General features: G+C 41.5%; 1 long non-coding RNA gene across 50 annotated transcripts in view; it reads right to left on the minus strand.

Annotated features, from left to right (window-relative positions):
* Positions 1 to 559: 559 nt before the first annotated feature.
* The window catches only part of LOC103690083 (uncharacterized), a 73,239-nt gene continuing 58,079 nt past the window's right edge, over positions 560 to 15,719 (minus strand). For 45 of the 50 annotated variants that reach the window (XR_015646720.1, XR_015646718.1, XR_015646767.1 and 42 more), the window contains 4 exons: positions 14,547 to 14,618; positions 9,730 to 11,602; positions 7,153 to 9,305; positions 560 to 3,965 (listed from right to left, as the gene is read on the minus strand). This is a non-coding gene — a long non-coding RNA (uncharacterized LOC103690083). The remainder of the gene's footprint in view (positions 3,966 to 7,152; positions 9,306 to 9,729; positions 11,603 to 14,546; positions 14,619 to 15,719) is intronic. The other 5 variants (XR_015646746.1, XR_015646736.1, XR_015646747.1 and 2 more) reach the window with 5 other exon arrangements.

The raw sequence follows: 15,719 nt of genomic DNA on the forward strand, positions 1-15,719 counted from the left end.
AAATTAAAATAATTTTTAAAAAATTACATTTTTGTTTCCCTTTGCTATCAATAGTAGATATATTAGGAAGGGCTAGAATCTTATCCTAGCACCAAAAATATGTTAAAAGAAAGAAAAAGAAGTAAGATCTAGGGTACCCACTATCATCTGTCATCAGACATCTTTTTGAAGATGTAAGAATACATATGATTAAGGCCTCTGATGTCTGCCCATCTTTATCCAGGAGTTTTCTATCAAGTGATTCTATATTTAGCAAATTTTCTGGTGGTCTTGATAGCAAACCAAAGGGATCCAGACCTAGGGAAGAAAAGAAAATTCATAAACATCAGGATTAGAGAACAGCAAAGCGTGGTTCTCATTCAGATTCACTTCCAACCATTGTGACCTTTGTGCCCAGGAATGAAGCTGACTTAGTTTTTAAACAAACTAAATTACAATGTATTTTACCTCTAACAAGTTCTACTTTCTGAACAGTTTTTGACATTTTTAAATAATGGCAAGGTCTAGAATGTAGAAAATAAAACAGCCATAGACTGACATAAAAACCACAGCGCGCAACTTAAAGGAAATAAGGATGGTTTATTCTGGATCCATTTTGAGTCACCATGGCCCGAGAACACAGGTTTAGATCACCCCAGATTACATGTTCCAACATGGAAACAGTTTCCCAAGATTTTTATACTTTTATACAACAAATAAAATCATGAATCAGGGCAAGTTTAAAAGACATTGGTGGATACATGGGAGAGGTGGCTGTAACATGATTAGGGAAGTTATTCTACAGCTCCAAGATGCTACCTGTTGACATTCTGCACTCTTGAATGGGTGGAAGCTAGTGCTCTGCTAAGTTAATAGCTTCTAAGGCTTTTTTATGTATTATCATGATGTGTTGCTTCACATCAGAGTGAATGGAACAAGGAATGGCTGTTTCAGAAGGCTAAAACTAGCCCAAGTTAAAGTAATTGTCCTCTAAACCTGAAAAAACCCAAATCTCTCCATAAGACTGTGATTCATCAGCCTCGGAAGACAGACTCCTCCAAGACTGATTAATCCACGTCTTGTTGGTTTATTTGTTTTTTGTCTTTGAGACAGGGTTTCTGTGTGTAACCCCGGCTGCCTCAGAACTCACTCTGTAGGCCAGGCTAGCCCTGAAGTCAGAGATCCACCTGCTTCTACCTTCCAAGCACTGGGAATAAAGGCATGTACCACCACAGCCCAGTTCTTCCAGTTTTTACTCACAACCAGATACAGCTTCTTTTTAGCATTTTTTTGCTCATATATAAATCTTTTTATTAGATGTATTCATTTTTACTTGTTTTCCCTGTATGTATGTATATATGTATATACATATGTATGTACATAGTCTGTATATATGTATTGCTCACAGTGGTTAAAAGAAAGCACTGGAGCCCTGGAAAATAGCAATGATAGGTGGTGGTTACCTATATGAATACCGGAAATTGAACTAGGTCTCTGTAAGAGCAACCAGAGCTCTTGACTCCTATAACATCTCTCTAGGACCGAATAAAAGTCTTCTTTCAGCTATTTATGACAAAAATTAAGGCATTTTATTCACTAAGTAGTTAAACAAATTTCATACATAATACATATAAAATTAATATATACTAGGGAATCCCAAGGTCATTTCACTACTCAGAAGTTTGTGTTTTTTGAGACAAGGTCTCTACATAGCTTTTGTTGTTGTTTAATGCTTAAGTCTTTACATATCTATAATGCCAGACTGAGGTAGAATTGCCAGTTAGAGGCCAGCCTAGGTGGACTACACAGTGTGATTCCTCCAAGAGAAAAAGATACATTTGTATCTTCAAAATCCATTGGGGGAGGGGGGAACCTCAACAAATGATGTTTAAAACTGGCTTCTCCAATACAGTCACCCAGCTGTGTACACTGAGAGCTTTCAGACATAGCAAACCATTCTCATACACTCAAGATTTTCATGAACGGGGTTGGGGATTTAGCTCAGCAGTAGAGCGCTTGCCTAGCGAGCGCAAGGCCCTGGGTTCGGTCCCCAGCTCCGAAAAAAAAAAAAAGGAAAAAAAAAAAAAAAGAAAAAAAAAGATTTTCATGAACATCTCTTTAGTTATTAAATTATAAAGTAATCTTCAACATTGACAGATATTATAAAAACATAGCTTTATACAGTCTTTGTCATCACCTTAAACTGTGGGCATATATTCATATTTATATTTTGAATATCTGGACTTCTGTATTTTACTTGAGAAGACATTTAAGAAATGATAAAGTAAATAGAGCTTGGTACCGTGTCTTATATGAAATTCATTGTCAATTACTTGTCTTCAAATTCCAAGTGACATTTACAATTAGCAATTCTATTTCTGTAAAAAAAAAAAAAAGCGGGGTTGGGGATTTAGCTCAGTGGTAGAGCACTTGCCTAGGAAGCGCAAGGCCCTGGGTTCGGTCCCCAGCTCCAAAAAAAAGAACCAAAAAAAAAAAAAAGCATTTACATTGAATCTATCCCACCCACCCATCCCCACACATACATTTACTCTTCTAGATGGAAGCCTAATTCTTTGCCCTGTGTTTTGATAGTTGGGTACACATCAGGCCTTTTCTAAACTCCCTTGGCACGTGGAATTGGCTTTTCTTGCCGGTCTTCCACTGCTGCAGTTCCTGGATCCAGCGGGTATAGTAAGTAGGGCTGTAGAACAGTGATGGTGCGTGAAGTTCTGCTTCCAGCATGGGCAAGAGCAATAGGAACACACACCCCTTCTCATAGTGCAGTGCCTCTAACCCATTTTAAAAGTTCATTCTTGAGTTCCTTGACACAAAATCTTCTCTCTAGCCCATGTTTACCTAGTGCTCACTGTAGTCCTTTCCTACCTTCAGAACACTGGGATTACAAGCAGGAGCCATCTTGATGACGGAGAGTTTGCATTTGTTTTTGAGTTATTTCTACATTTTCAAATCAAAGCTGGGAATAGCACAGTTTCAGTATCCCAGACTACTTGTGGTCCACTTCAGGTCCCACAACCTTCAGGTTCTATGAGGAATTACACCAGCTTCCTGGCATTTCTTGGGGCATTGGAAGACAATGAGCTTCAGTTTGAAGGCTAGCCTTCCTTCTAGCAGGGGCTTATAGGAAAGAAACTGCTGGTGTCCTGTTGAAACTAATTCCTCTTGGGGGCAGCAGAGCTCTAGATAAGTTCAGCAATGCCACCTTACATCCTATTCTCCCCCCAGTTTAGTCTGAAAAAAAGGACAAGAAAAATGCCTGCTTCCTCTTCTGTGCAGATTCTAGTTGTACAAGGCAGCCATTTTACTTTTGCATTTGCAATTCAAACCAAAGATTGCAAACCACCACCCTTCTTCATGAAAACACCTCTCCTTTGTCTAGATAAATTCCCTCAGAGCCCTGTGCATTCAGGCTTGATTTACTTGGTGATACTTGTCCAGTAGGTGAATAAAAAGTAGAAAGAAAGCATGTGAATTCTGAGGGCATGTCTAGTAAATCCTGAATCCAAGTGCTTTTTTACTCATTTCTGTACTTATGAATTTCTGCAGTGTCCTCAGGTTGTGGGAGGATAACCGTTTGTGATACTGGGGTTGCATGTATGCCTGAGGACCTCTGTTCCATCTCCAGCACCCTCTTTAAAGGAGATAACTAACACTTACAAATTGTTCTCAGACCTTGGCAAGCATACTACAGGGGTACACTCGCACCTACAGTAAACATGTATGCTATTAAATTGCTTCACTGCTGATAGTTCGTGTCACCCCCTAGGTTCTACACTAATGTACAGTTAGGGTTCAGTTCTCCAGGTTGTAGAAAGAAAATAATGCCCAATCTCTTCTAGAACACTAAAGGCCAGGGCTGTCATGGGAAGGAAACTGGAGGTAACATGTCTGATGAAACTGTGTCCTCATGGGGGCAGTAGAGCTCTACGAGGAGCCATTGTGGTGCCCTCCTCTTCCACCCATCTTATCTGAAAAGAAAAAAAAGAAAAAAATCATTTTCCATTTCTAAAAATATCAGAAAGTAAGCCTGCCTTCCATTTAGGCTCAGAGGCAGCTCATAAGGCAGCCATTTTGTTTCCGAATTACCTTTTCAAGGCTAACAGATGCCTATAACTCCACCCATCAGCACTCCTGTCCTTTTCCTAGGTAAATTTCTGAACTCCACAATGGGAATCAATGGTCCAGAAAGTTGCTGTTGTATTATCATATCTCCTCAGTGGGGTAACATGGATGAAGCCAGGAAGACAAAATTGCTTGAAGCCTGTTTTCTAGCAAATATTTAGCAGATTTTGGTTGTTATTTAATGCAAGTTACCTCAGGCCCACTCACCTATGAAATTCCTATTTTCTAAATAACATTAACTCCTAACTGAAGTGCCATTCTCCCATAAAGCCATTCTGAAGGACATACATCCATACAGAAGCATTTCTCAAATTTCAAGCAAAACAATACTGTCTACTTTTTATAAAGCAATGTTTTACAGTATATTAAATTTTACCATTACCTGTGGTAGAGGTCTAAAGTGTGACAAACAAGGTTTATGAGTCTTCATATTTACTGTTAACACAAAAATACAGCCCTCACCTCCAAAGGGATTAGAGATACTGTATACTGAAGTCAAATATGAGTAATCTTGACTCAAGAATGCATATCTAGGTTACCCCAACTTACATGTTCCAATAAGGTAGCAATTTACTGAACTATTTGTAGTAATAAAACAAAGAAAGTCAGAATACAGGCCCAAGGCCTGGGATGACCTCAAATTCAAGAGTCTGAAGAGCAAAAAATAAAAAAAACTATCTATAAAAAAAGAAAGAAAGGAATGAAATAAAAATTCTAGACTACAAATATCATTAAGATTGGCCAAATCTTAACAAAATATAAAATTTTCTCAAGGGTTTTAACATCTGGACCAAATGTTATCTTACACTGTTACTCATTTAATCAAGGGGTACCAAACAGCCATGAGTTCAAGATAAGCCTGGACTACTACATTGGGACCTGTTGAATGAAGGGGAAAAAAAATCACCTGTATTACAGAATAAATGTGTACTGTATATACTGACATAATACATACTTTTACAGTAGAAAAGCAGATGTTTTGCTGTCTTGGTGTTTACATTGTTTTTTGTTTTGTTTTATTTTAAAGTGTGCCTCTGAATGTATACCAAGTGTGTAATGCTAACCACAGAGGACAAAAGGGTGTGTCAGAACCCCTGGAGCTAAAGTTCCCAGGAAGAGATGAGCCTGTTGACTTGGGTACCCACAACAAACTCAGATGCTTTGGGAAGAGCAGGAAATGTTCTTAATGAGTCACCTCTGGAGCTCTTCTCATGTTCTTGTCCTGAAACCTTACCATGAAACTTTATAGTTAAATCTGTGCTGAAGGTACCAACCTGTGATTCCCACAATAGAGGAGTTCAGGGAAGAGAATTAAGGTTTCCGGAACAGAAGGTGTGGGGAATGGGTGTAGCAGCAATCCCAAGATGGCGCCAGGGACTGCTGCCGAGTTTTAAGACTAGCACCTGAAAGTAAGCCACGCCCCATCATGAGAGCTGTGCAGGCGCACCATGACCATAGATCAGGCCATGTGACGTGGACCTATGAACAGAGGATACGCACACTGGATGGTTGAGTTGAGGGAGGTTATAAGGGAGTACTCTCGGGGCTGGAGAGAGATTGTTGCTGCTTGTATGCTAAAAGGTTCCTGAATAAACTGCTTTGAGAAGAACGTCTTGGTGTCGCTCCTTTCCTGCTGGTCGGGGTTGGAAGCGACAAGAAGGGACACAGCAGATCCACAGCTCACTTATGACATAGAGAGCTATGCTAGGAATAAGTAAAATATAAAGCAATTACAGCCCAATGCTACTGTGTAGGTTGGCCAGATTGTCCTAGGCCTCAATGCTATCACCATCCTCCAACCTTGGGAGTGGTGGCACTGCAGCTCAGTTTCTTGAATTATATTTCCAATATTCACATCTAGGATGAACAAATGAAAACTTTGTTGCAAATAACATTACTCAAAGCAATCACCATTAACAGCTTGTTATATATGTGTATTTGATTGGAAATGGAATAAAAGGAAGTTTGTTGATGAGAGCTCATATTTTTAAATTACGTATATGTTTGTCAGGGTAATATTGTATTTGTACCTTTGGATGGACACACAGGGAGAGGAAAACAGGGAGACTGGGAAATGGAGTGGAGGTTTAGTGACACAGAGAAGGAAGACACTAAGAAGGAAGGAAGAGGCTGAAGAACTCAGGACAGCCATCCTAGGTGTTTTTATCAGACAGGAAGGGTAGGGGGACAATCACTCACAAGCCAGTGTGTGCAGCTCTGCTATCATAAGAACATGGTTTCAAAATTAACAACACCATGTCCCATGATTCTTTGCAATGGCAGAAGATTACAGACAGCAAGAACAGCTCCGGGTGCCTATTTGAGCTTCCTGGATTTCTCCTCTGGCCCCAACAAAAACTCTGTAGTTTCCGTAGTGCTTTCTCATCAGAACCTGGAGAATGAGGTGTCTGGCTTCCATAGGCCACGAGTTAAAAGGTTGAGATAACTAGCTGAGGACCAGTGAAACCCGCCACTCTGCTTCCTGTTCCTGAGGACAGCTGTGCATGTGGTACAAATCTCTCAGTCAACATAGTCTACATTAACACTCTGTAAGATCCCATGATTCTAGTCTGACTACAGAAGGAAAAAATATATATATAACCAGCAAGCTTTGCCATTTAGGACTCTGAGAGCTTCCGTGTTTCAAAATGGTGACAAGCAGGATCAAGGAAGTCCCTGTGCATGCCTGTGCCCTGTGCAGGAATATATGAAACATATTCCACATGACGGCACTGTGGCCCCACAGGAGTGACTATGCCCTGACTGAAGTTCCCTATTCCCCACCTTTCCAGTATGAAAAAAAAGTCAATACAAATATAGTATCCTGTAACTGGTTGGGTCCAGCCTTCTTTCTGTCAGAAGCCTATTGTACTCCCAGAATTTAGCTTCCGTTTTGCATTTTATTCCAATGCCATTCCTAACAAGGATAGACCTGTGCTCCCACTAAATAAATTATTGAATGGATAAAATGAAATATAAAAAAAAAAAAAAGCAAACAAGAGGCAAAAGGAAAGCAAGCCTTGAGGCACCCACCTGCCTCATTCCTCTTCTCTTGGGAGGAAGTCTGTGCAGTCCACGCTCAAATCCTGCATTGCTCCCCATCTGCCCCCAGCAGCATTCTGCCTCCATGCTTGCCCCTGAAGTCTGATGGATTCCTGGTCTTGAGAGCGATCTCAGGGATCACTTCAAGGGAGAAAAAAGACATGTTGCAACCTCAGGGCTGAACAAAAGTAAACCATCAGGGGACCTAGTTCTTACCTACTTCACACAGACTTCCCTGGATAGCACGCTGTGTGTGATCCAGACAAGGGCTTTAGACAAAAGGCCTTGTGTGTCCTGTGCCAGGCTGACTCTAGTGGCCCTGGATAGAGGATCCAGATACCTGTCAACACTGAATGCTATGCACAACCCCACTTGGAGAAACATGTGCGTTGAAATCAGAGTGGTTTCCAAATGGATCTGTCACTGATTCTCTCTAGGGGATGCTTTAGTTCACACTGCAGCAAGGGCACAAGAGTCTTCCTAGATTGGAGGCCTATTACTGTTTCCCATGACATAACTACATATGCCTGTTACTGTCTTCACTCTAGATTATACATTCAGTCTTATACTTGCCCTTGGCAACCAAGACATGGACCTCTGAGAGGAGCTGGGACTACACAGTGTGTGCCAGGGCAGCTTGGGCTAAACGGGGAGTGGATGTGTCTCAGCAAGAAGGCAAACTTAAAATCCGGCCCACACATGGCACAAGGAGCAGGAGACAGACATCCCCTTCAAGAGCCTGCATTTCTTTTCCTGTGGTTTCTTCTTGTCAGGTCCCAGATAAAAAGACCAAAACCCCGCCCCACAACTTCCTATGTCAGCTTGTCTACTGGTCTTCTCTTAGTCCTGTACTCTTCATTTTTAGCTCCAAGGTAGTGCTGGTGTTCAAATCTCTCCTGCTGGAGAGGAAAAGCACTGGAGTCCACTTGGAAGTCAAAGGAATCCTACCTGACATTGATTCCCCATTGCCAGGACTCATGGGAATGAAGCTGTAATGGCCCTGCACTGTAGCTCTACCTGCAGGATGGCAGTAGGGCACAGCAGAGGCTCACAAAGGCCATCCTTGACTACTCCTCCCCCATGCTCAAGCCTAAAAAAAAAAATACAATAACCAAAACAGAGAGACAAAAGCGTGGATGTCTCGTATTTTCTTACTGTTTCACAGAAGTAACTCTCCACTGAACCTTCTCCGTTCAGACCTGTTAAACTCCCCTTGGATTTACTTGTGTTTCAAAGGTGGGTAAATTGGTGGATGAAGAAAGAGAAAGGGAAAACCTTGAAGCCTGGACGTTGTCTTTAGGATAAAAGTAATAATTGCCAAGGGTTTGTTCGGTGATGTTATTTAAGACAAGGTGAAACCTACTCCTGCCATCTGGTCATGGTAGCATGAACCTAGAAATTCTGAAATTCTCAGGGGCAAAGACAGAAGTCTCATGGAAAGACCCAGGCCAGCCTGGTCCATGTAGTTAGCTCACAACAACTAGGGCTTAGCATTGTTCTTTGCTTTTAAACAATACCTCTATCATGTGAAACCTATGAAAAATTAATCATTCCAAAATTTTACGAAGACCAATAAGTATCTGGAATGGGTAAAAATGAGCCGTCATAAAGAAAGAAAAAGAAATATTCCAGATCACACAAGGAAAAGAATCCCATAAAACAAGAAAAAAAAAAAAAATACTGGTGAAATTACTCAAAGATGAGCTGAAGAACTCAGGACAGCCATCTTTGGCGTTTTTTCAGACAGGAAGGGCGGGAGACAATCACTCACAAGAGCTTGTGTGGAGCTCTACTGCCATCATGCGGATGCGGCTTCAAAACTGACAACACCACTGACCTTACTTCCCATGATCCTTAGCGATGGCGGAAGCTTTTTTAATGGCAAGATCAGCTCTGGGTGCCTACTTGGGCTTCCCGGACTTCTCCTAAGGCCCCAACAGAGACTCTGTAGTTTCAGTACTGCTTTCTCATCAGAACCTGGTGAGAGGCCTAGCTGGCCTAGGCCACCAGCTAGTAGGTTAACATTGCCAAGTGAACGCCAGTGAAACCCGCCCCTCTGCTTCCTGCTCTAGTACCTCAGGTCAGCTCTGTACCTGGTCCAAGTCCCTCAGTGAAAACAGTCTGCGTATTCTGAGAGGTCCTGCCTACGGAAGGAAAAAAAATGTAAGAGGCCAGTTTGCCCATTAGGGATTGTGAGACCCTCCCTGTTTTAAAATGGCGACAAACAGGATCAAGGAAGTCCCTGTGTTCTGGAATGTCTGAAAGGCTTTCCGCATGATGGCGCTGTGGCCCCAAAGGAGTGAAGGTGTCCTGACAGAAGCTCTCTCTCCCCGCCTTTCCAGTGAAAAAATTCAATGCAAAAGCAATATCTCAAAGCTGTGTGGGTCTAGCCTTCTTCCTGTCAGAAGACTGTTGTACTCCCAGAATTTATCTTCTATTTTGCATTTTATGCCACTTCTAACAAGGATGGACCTGTGCTCCCACTAAATAAATAATTAAATGGATAAAATGAAATATAAAAACAAAGCAAGCAAGAAGAGAAAGGAAAGCAAGCCTTGAGACACCCACCTGCCTCATTCCTCTTCTCTTGGGAGGAACTCTGTGCAGTCCACGCTCAAATCCTGCATTGCTCCCCATCTGCCCCCAGCAGCATTCTGCCTCCCTGCTTGGCCCTGAAGTCTGATGGATTCCTGGTCTTGAGAGCGATCTCAGGGATCACTTCAAGGGAGAAAAGACATGCTGCAACCTCAGGGCTGCACAAAAGCAAACCATCAGGGGACCTAGTTCTTACCTACTTCACATAGACTTCCCTGGATAGCACGCTGTGTGTGATCCAGACAAGGGCTCTAGACAAAAGGCCTTGTGTGTCCTGTGCCAGGCTGACTCTAGTGGCCCTGGATAGAGGATCCAGATACCTGTCAACACTGAATGCTTTACACAACCCCACTTGGAGAAACATGTGCGTTGAAATCAGAGTGGTTTCCAAATGGATCTGTCACTGATTCTCTCTAGGGGATGCTTTAGTTCACACTGGAGCAGGGGCACAAGAGTCTTCCTAGATTGGAGGCCTATTACTGTTTCCCATGACATAACTATATATGCCTGTTACTGTCTTCACTCTAGATTATATTATCACAGCAGCCTGGTCCATATAGTCAGTTCACTACAACCAGGGCTTAGCATAGTTCTTTGCTTTGCTTCTAAATCTCCACAATAACTCTATGGTGTAAAACCCATGAAAAATTAATCATTGTAAAACTTTAAGATCATTAAATATTGTAAATGGATAAAAAATGAGTTGTCATAGAGAAAAAAAAGGAGATATATTAGATAACACAAGGAAAAGATCCCCATAGGACAAAAAAAAAAAAAAAAAATACTGCTGAAAGTATTCAAAGTTGGGCTGAAGAACTCAGTACAGCCATCCTTGACGTTTTTTTCAGATAGGAAGGGCGGGGGATAATTACTCACAAGAGCTTGTGTGGAGCTCTACTGCCATCATGAGGTTATGATTTCAAAATTCACAGCGCCACTGCCTGCCTCCCCATGATTCTTAGCGATGGCGGAAGATTACAGCTAGCAAAAGCAGGTTTAGCTGCCTATTTGTGTTTCCTGGACTTCTCCTCAGGCCCCAACAGAGACTCTGACTGTAATGCTTTCTCTTCAGAACCTGGAGAGAGTGAGGCCTGGCTGCTCTAGGCCACCAGGTAGTAGGTTAACATCCCTAGCCGAGCTTGGGTGAAACCTGCCCCTCTGCCTCCTGTTCCTAGGCCTCGGGTCATCTGTGTACTTGGTGAAAGTGTCTCAGTCAACAGGGTCTGCATTAATACTCTGTAATGTCCTGTGATTCCAGTGTGCCTACAAAAGGAGTGAAAAAAACAAAACAAAACAGTAAAGGCCAAGGTTTGTCATTTATACATTCCCGTGATTCTTCCTTACTTCAAAATGGCCGTCCACAATCAGGTTTGATGATGAGGTATGCATGTGTGGGTATGTATGAAATATTTGTTGATGGCAGTGTTGACCCAGAGAATTAAAGGTCCACTGACTCTAGCTCTCTGCTCCTGCCTTTAAAAACTGGAATAAATGGGAGGTCTCTTTGCCTTTTTCCTTTATTGTGAGGAAAACTGATCTGGGCAGTTTAGCTTCCATTTTCACTTTATACTCTTACCAATCTACTGGATAAGGACCTGTATCAGAACTCAAGCACCAAAAGACAGACAGTCAGACAGAACGATGGGGGAGGAGTGAAAGTGTTGCTGAGACACCTACCTCCCGTCCTTGTCCATCCTCTCTGAAGACCTGAGAGCCAGAAGTGACAGCCTAGTCAATGACAATCCTGCATTTCTCCCTGTCTTCAGCCAGCATCATTCTAGCTCCAGTGCTTTCTCATGCTACCTGATTGTTTTGGGATTTGGGGGGCAAGTCTCAGCATCCAGTTCTAGGTAGGAAATGAAAATACAGCTAACTCGGTACCTGGATTAGAACTAAGTGAGCTCCAGGAAACCAGGTTGTCAGCCAGTTTCCCTTGTTCCCTAGGCCTCATATTTCAAACTCTGATACATATAATAGGCCCAGTGTGGACCGCAGGATGTGACCTGTAAGGTGGACCTGGAGACTGGTGAAGACTGAATGTTACAGAAGCCCAAGCATTTTTAGTGTTTGAGCATGTTCAACAGTCTAGCAGTTTCCTCTCCTTTCACTGTGGACCTCTTATTCTTCATCATTATTTTTCCCTTGAGCCTCAGTGTTATTTTTCCTCATTGATACTTAAGATATACACCATATACAGGATTCAGCACTTTCATTAAACTTAATATTCACACTGATGAATTTTCCACATTCACTCCAACTCTCCCAATGCCTAGATCCACAGCTCATTACCGATAATGAAATACTCATTAAATTTGCATTGAAATTCATTATGTTGCACAATGATTTTCATGTCTTTACTATGCATAATGTACCTAAGGCTAAGGAATCGTTATAGCTCAGAGTTTGAGGCTAGCTTATTTCTAGTGAGTATATGTCAGCCTGGAAACTAAGAAGAAAAACATCAAACAAAAATACCAATGTATTATTTAATATATTAATAAGTTTCTATTCATATATAATACAAACTTTTAAAATCTTAATACAGGTTAATAGCCGCAAGATTTTTTTGAAGATTTATTTTATATGTGTGTGTGCACATGTATATGCTTATGTGTATGAATGTATGTTATGTATGTGCAAGTAGCCCCGAAGTCCAAAATGAGGAGTTGGCTTCCCTGGAACTACAGTTAAGAGGAAATTATGAGCCTGTTCAGTTAGCTACTGAGAACCAAACTCAATTCCTCCGGGACAGCAAGAGATGCTATTAACTGCTGAGCCCATTCCAGAGCTGGGCTTCTTCCTGTTTGTATCCTAAATTCTTACTTTACAATTGTATCTTTGCAACTGTGCATGCTGGGGTTTATGTGTGATTCCCACCCTACAGACGTTCAGACAGGGGGATTGAGGGTTGCTGACTAGCTGGGCCAACATAGCAATCTCAAGACCCTGGCCTTCTCCAGCCCACTCTCCCCATCACTGGGAACCTTCACGGGAAATCATTCTTGGTAATTCTACATCCTCCTGCTGTTAATAATGCACTAGCTGTGGTCAAAACGCCATCATAGTGCCCTTCCTACCTGAGAAACATCATCCAGAAAAAAAGATGTCAGGGAACACAACTGTTTTGACTTTCAATAGGATATTCTGAAGGGTCTAACTTTTGTTTTGTTTTTCTATTCGAAACCAAACTTTCAGCAAAAGAATTAATTTCGTAGAAATCAAATGTGCTCCCTGCTTCCCCACGCGGTGTTTCTCATGCATCTGGACCTGTGTTTGCCCAGTACTCCATGTCCCATACTTGGCCACTGCATCATATCTCTGTCTCAGAGAGAAAATGGACATTCCAAATAAAAAAGGAGAAGAATGTTCTGGAATTTAAATTTGTTGCCCAGAAGAAGGCATCTCTAATAACAAATCTTAGCTCTGAGGCTCTGCAAAAGATTCTTCTGTTAACTCTACAATCCTCATAAACTAATGGATTTCTTAATACACTCCTCATAACCAAGATACACATATTGACAAAAGAGAGCAACAAAAACCACTTCAACAGCTTTTAACTATATTCTACTGCTTCCTTTTCAGGTTAGGTTTTCCTTCATTTCATGAGATAGGGTCTTTGGCTCAAGTGGTCTAAAAGACCCAAGGTAGCCCATTATGATTAAACTTTTTTTTTTTTTTTTTGGTTCTTTTTTTCGGAGCTGGGGACCGAACCCAGGGCCTTGCGCTTCCTAGGTAAGCGCTCTACCACTGAGCTAAATCCCCAGCCCCATGATTAAACTTTTGATCGTTCTGCCTCCACCTTCTACTGCTGGGATTGAAGGCAGGCTCCACTGTTGATAAAACGTTTAGATGCAAACAGAAGGCCTCATGCACAGTACAAGCCCAGGGATGTTTTCACTGCACAGCCTCAAGATTACCCTTTCATTAGTTGTTAAAATGATAATTTCAAACATTTTTGTGCATGGATTCAATATAAGAAAGTACTATTTAAAAGAGAAAATGTGGAGATTAAGGGGTCATATCGAATAAAGAGTCATGCAATCAATCTCAGAGCATCTACTACTATTAATTTTATATACTCAGGAGCGATTAAGATTCTTATGGAAAACAGCATAAACTACTTCAGACAGTAAACATGGATTCTTTGATAACTGATAACATGTACGGCCTAACAGTTCTCTTAGGGCCTGAGAGGAATTTAAGGCCAGCCTCTAGCACTAGCTTCTCAAGGCCTCTACAGATGGACCTTAATCCAAGTCAGAGGTTCTCAACTTTCCTAATGCCAAAATCCTTTACTCCAGTTCCTCATGCTGTGCTGACCTGGAGTGTAATATCATTGGGGTCACCAATTTTTAATTTTACTATTGTTATGAATCATAATGTAAATATCTGATATGCAGGACATCTGGTATGCAAACCACAGTTTGAGAATCACTGCTTTAAGGAGAGGACAGGAAGTTGGAATGGCGCTGTTTTGAAACTGCTTCCTCATGGTGGCAGTATTGTACTAGACACTTACACAACCGCCATTTTGTAATGTCTTCTCCCGCCCTTCTTGTTTGAAAAAAAGAAAACCTACATAAACTATGGATACCTTGTATACTGTCCAGTTGGAAGGGACAAGATCAAACTATTTTGCTCTAGGTGTACTATTCTCCATAAAACCAAACTTAGGCCAACCACTTCATTGCCACTTCATTGTTAACATTTTCTTACGAGTTAAATCACCTTCACATTTAAATTCTCTCATCTACCCTTCTGGCAGATCTTGTCTGAAATGCTATACTCACATTCGACACTGTACTTCGCCGCCATTTTTCATACTCTGTGTTGAATTGTTGGCAGTTCTGTGCTTTAAAGACCTAAGAAGAGGCAGAGACAGTTCTCATCAGACACCATTTTCTAACCTGTACCCCCTGTATATAGCATAATTTTCTGCTAGGACAGAGAGACCTCGCTCAGCCCACAGTTCTGTGCTTAAAGTGGAACGAAAATGCATTCCTTTGCTATGAAGTGTTTTCTTTTCTTTCTAACTGAAATATTTTTTAACAATAAATTCTGATCATGGTTTCCCCTTCCCCATCCATCTCCTCTAACACCTCCCCTTCCCCCGTCCCAACTCCAGGCCATTGCCTTAGGGAGCCTATATGGTGATTCACTCCTTTAATCCTAGCATTTAGGAGACAGAACAGGCAGATCTTTGAGTTCTAGGCCAGCCAGAACTACAGATTTTTTTTTTCCTTTTAAAAGGGGTGGTGGTGAAAAATACAAACAAACCAGATTGTTTTTAAAAAGAAGCAAAAGCCCTACTGAAGGATATTTGATCGCATAGTGAACCCCAAGAGTGTGACCTGGCAAAAATCTCTTCATGGTAAGGCTCAGCCTTAGCACATACCTAGCAGAGTGAGAACAAAATAGACATAGGCGAAGACAGGAGTCAGAGAATGAGGAGCCCAAAGATTAGAACAGATCATAAAGGTAGTATGAGGCCAAGCACAGAATTCAGTGAGAAACCTAGAGAAAAGCCTGACTGAATCAGTCAGCTGGGAGAGGAATTTAGTCCAGAAAAGCAGGGGTTGACCAGCCAGCCAGAAATCAGAAAGAACTAGAAAGGGTGAGCTTATTCAGCAGTAAGTCTCACAGGCTGAAGACATTCTAGGCCTAGATAAGACTGTACAGAGGCCTAGGTTAGCAGACTGAAGGCAGTAAGCCTCCAAGATGACAATTATACAGAAGAGTAAAAGTTCCCTTTACAAAACACAAGTATTAAACAGAGATACACAGAAACACATACAAACACAAAATCCATAAAAACAGAATGAGAAACTGTAACATACAAACAGACTTATAAGATAAAATACCCAAAGAAAAGGTTTACCCTTAAGTGTGGTTTAATACCCAATGACACTCTATTAGAGAAACCCAGAATTTCCTTTGCAAGTGGGTGTCAATTACAGAGAGTC

The sequence above is a fragment of the Rattus norvegicus genome, chromosome X (genome assembly GCF_021556685.1).
Source record: "Rattus norvegicus strain SHRSP/BbbUtx chromosome X, alternate assembly SHRSP_T2T, whole genome shotgun sequence".
NCBI classification, from domain to species: domain Eukaryota; kingdom Metazoa; phylum Chordata; class Mammalia; order Rodentia; family Muridae; genus Rattus; species Rattus norvegicus.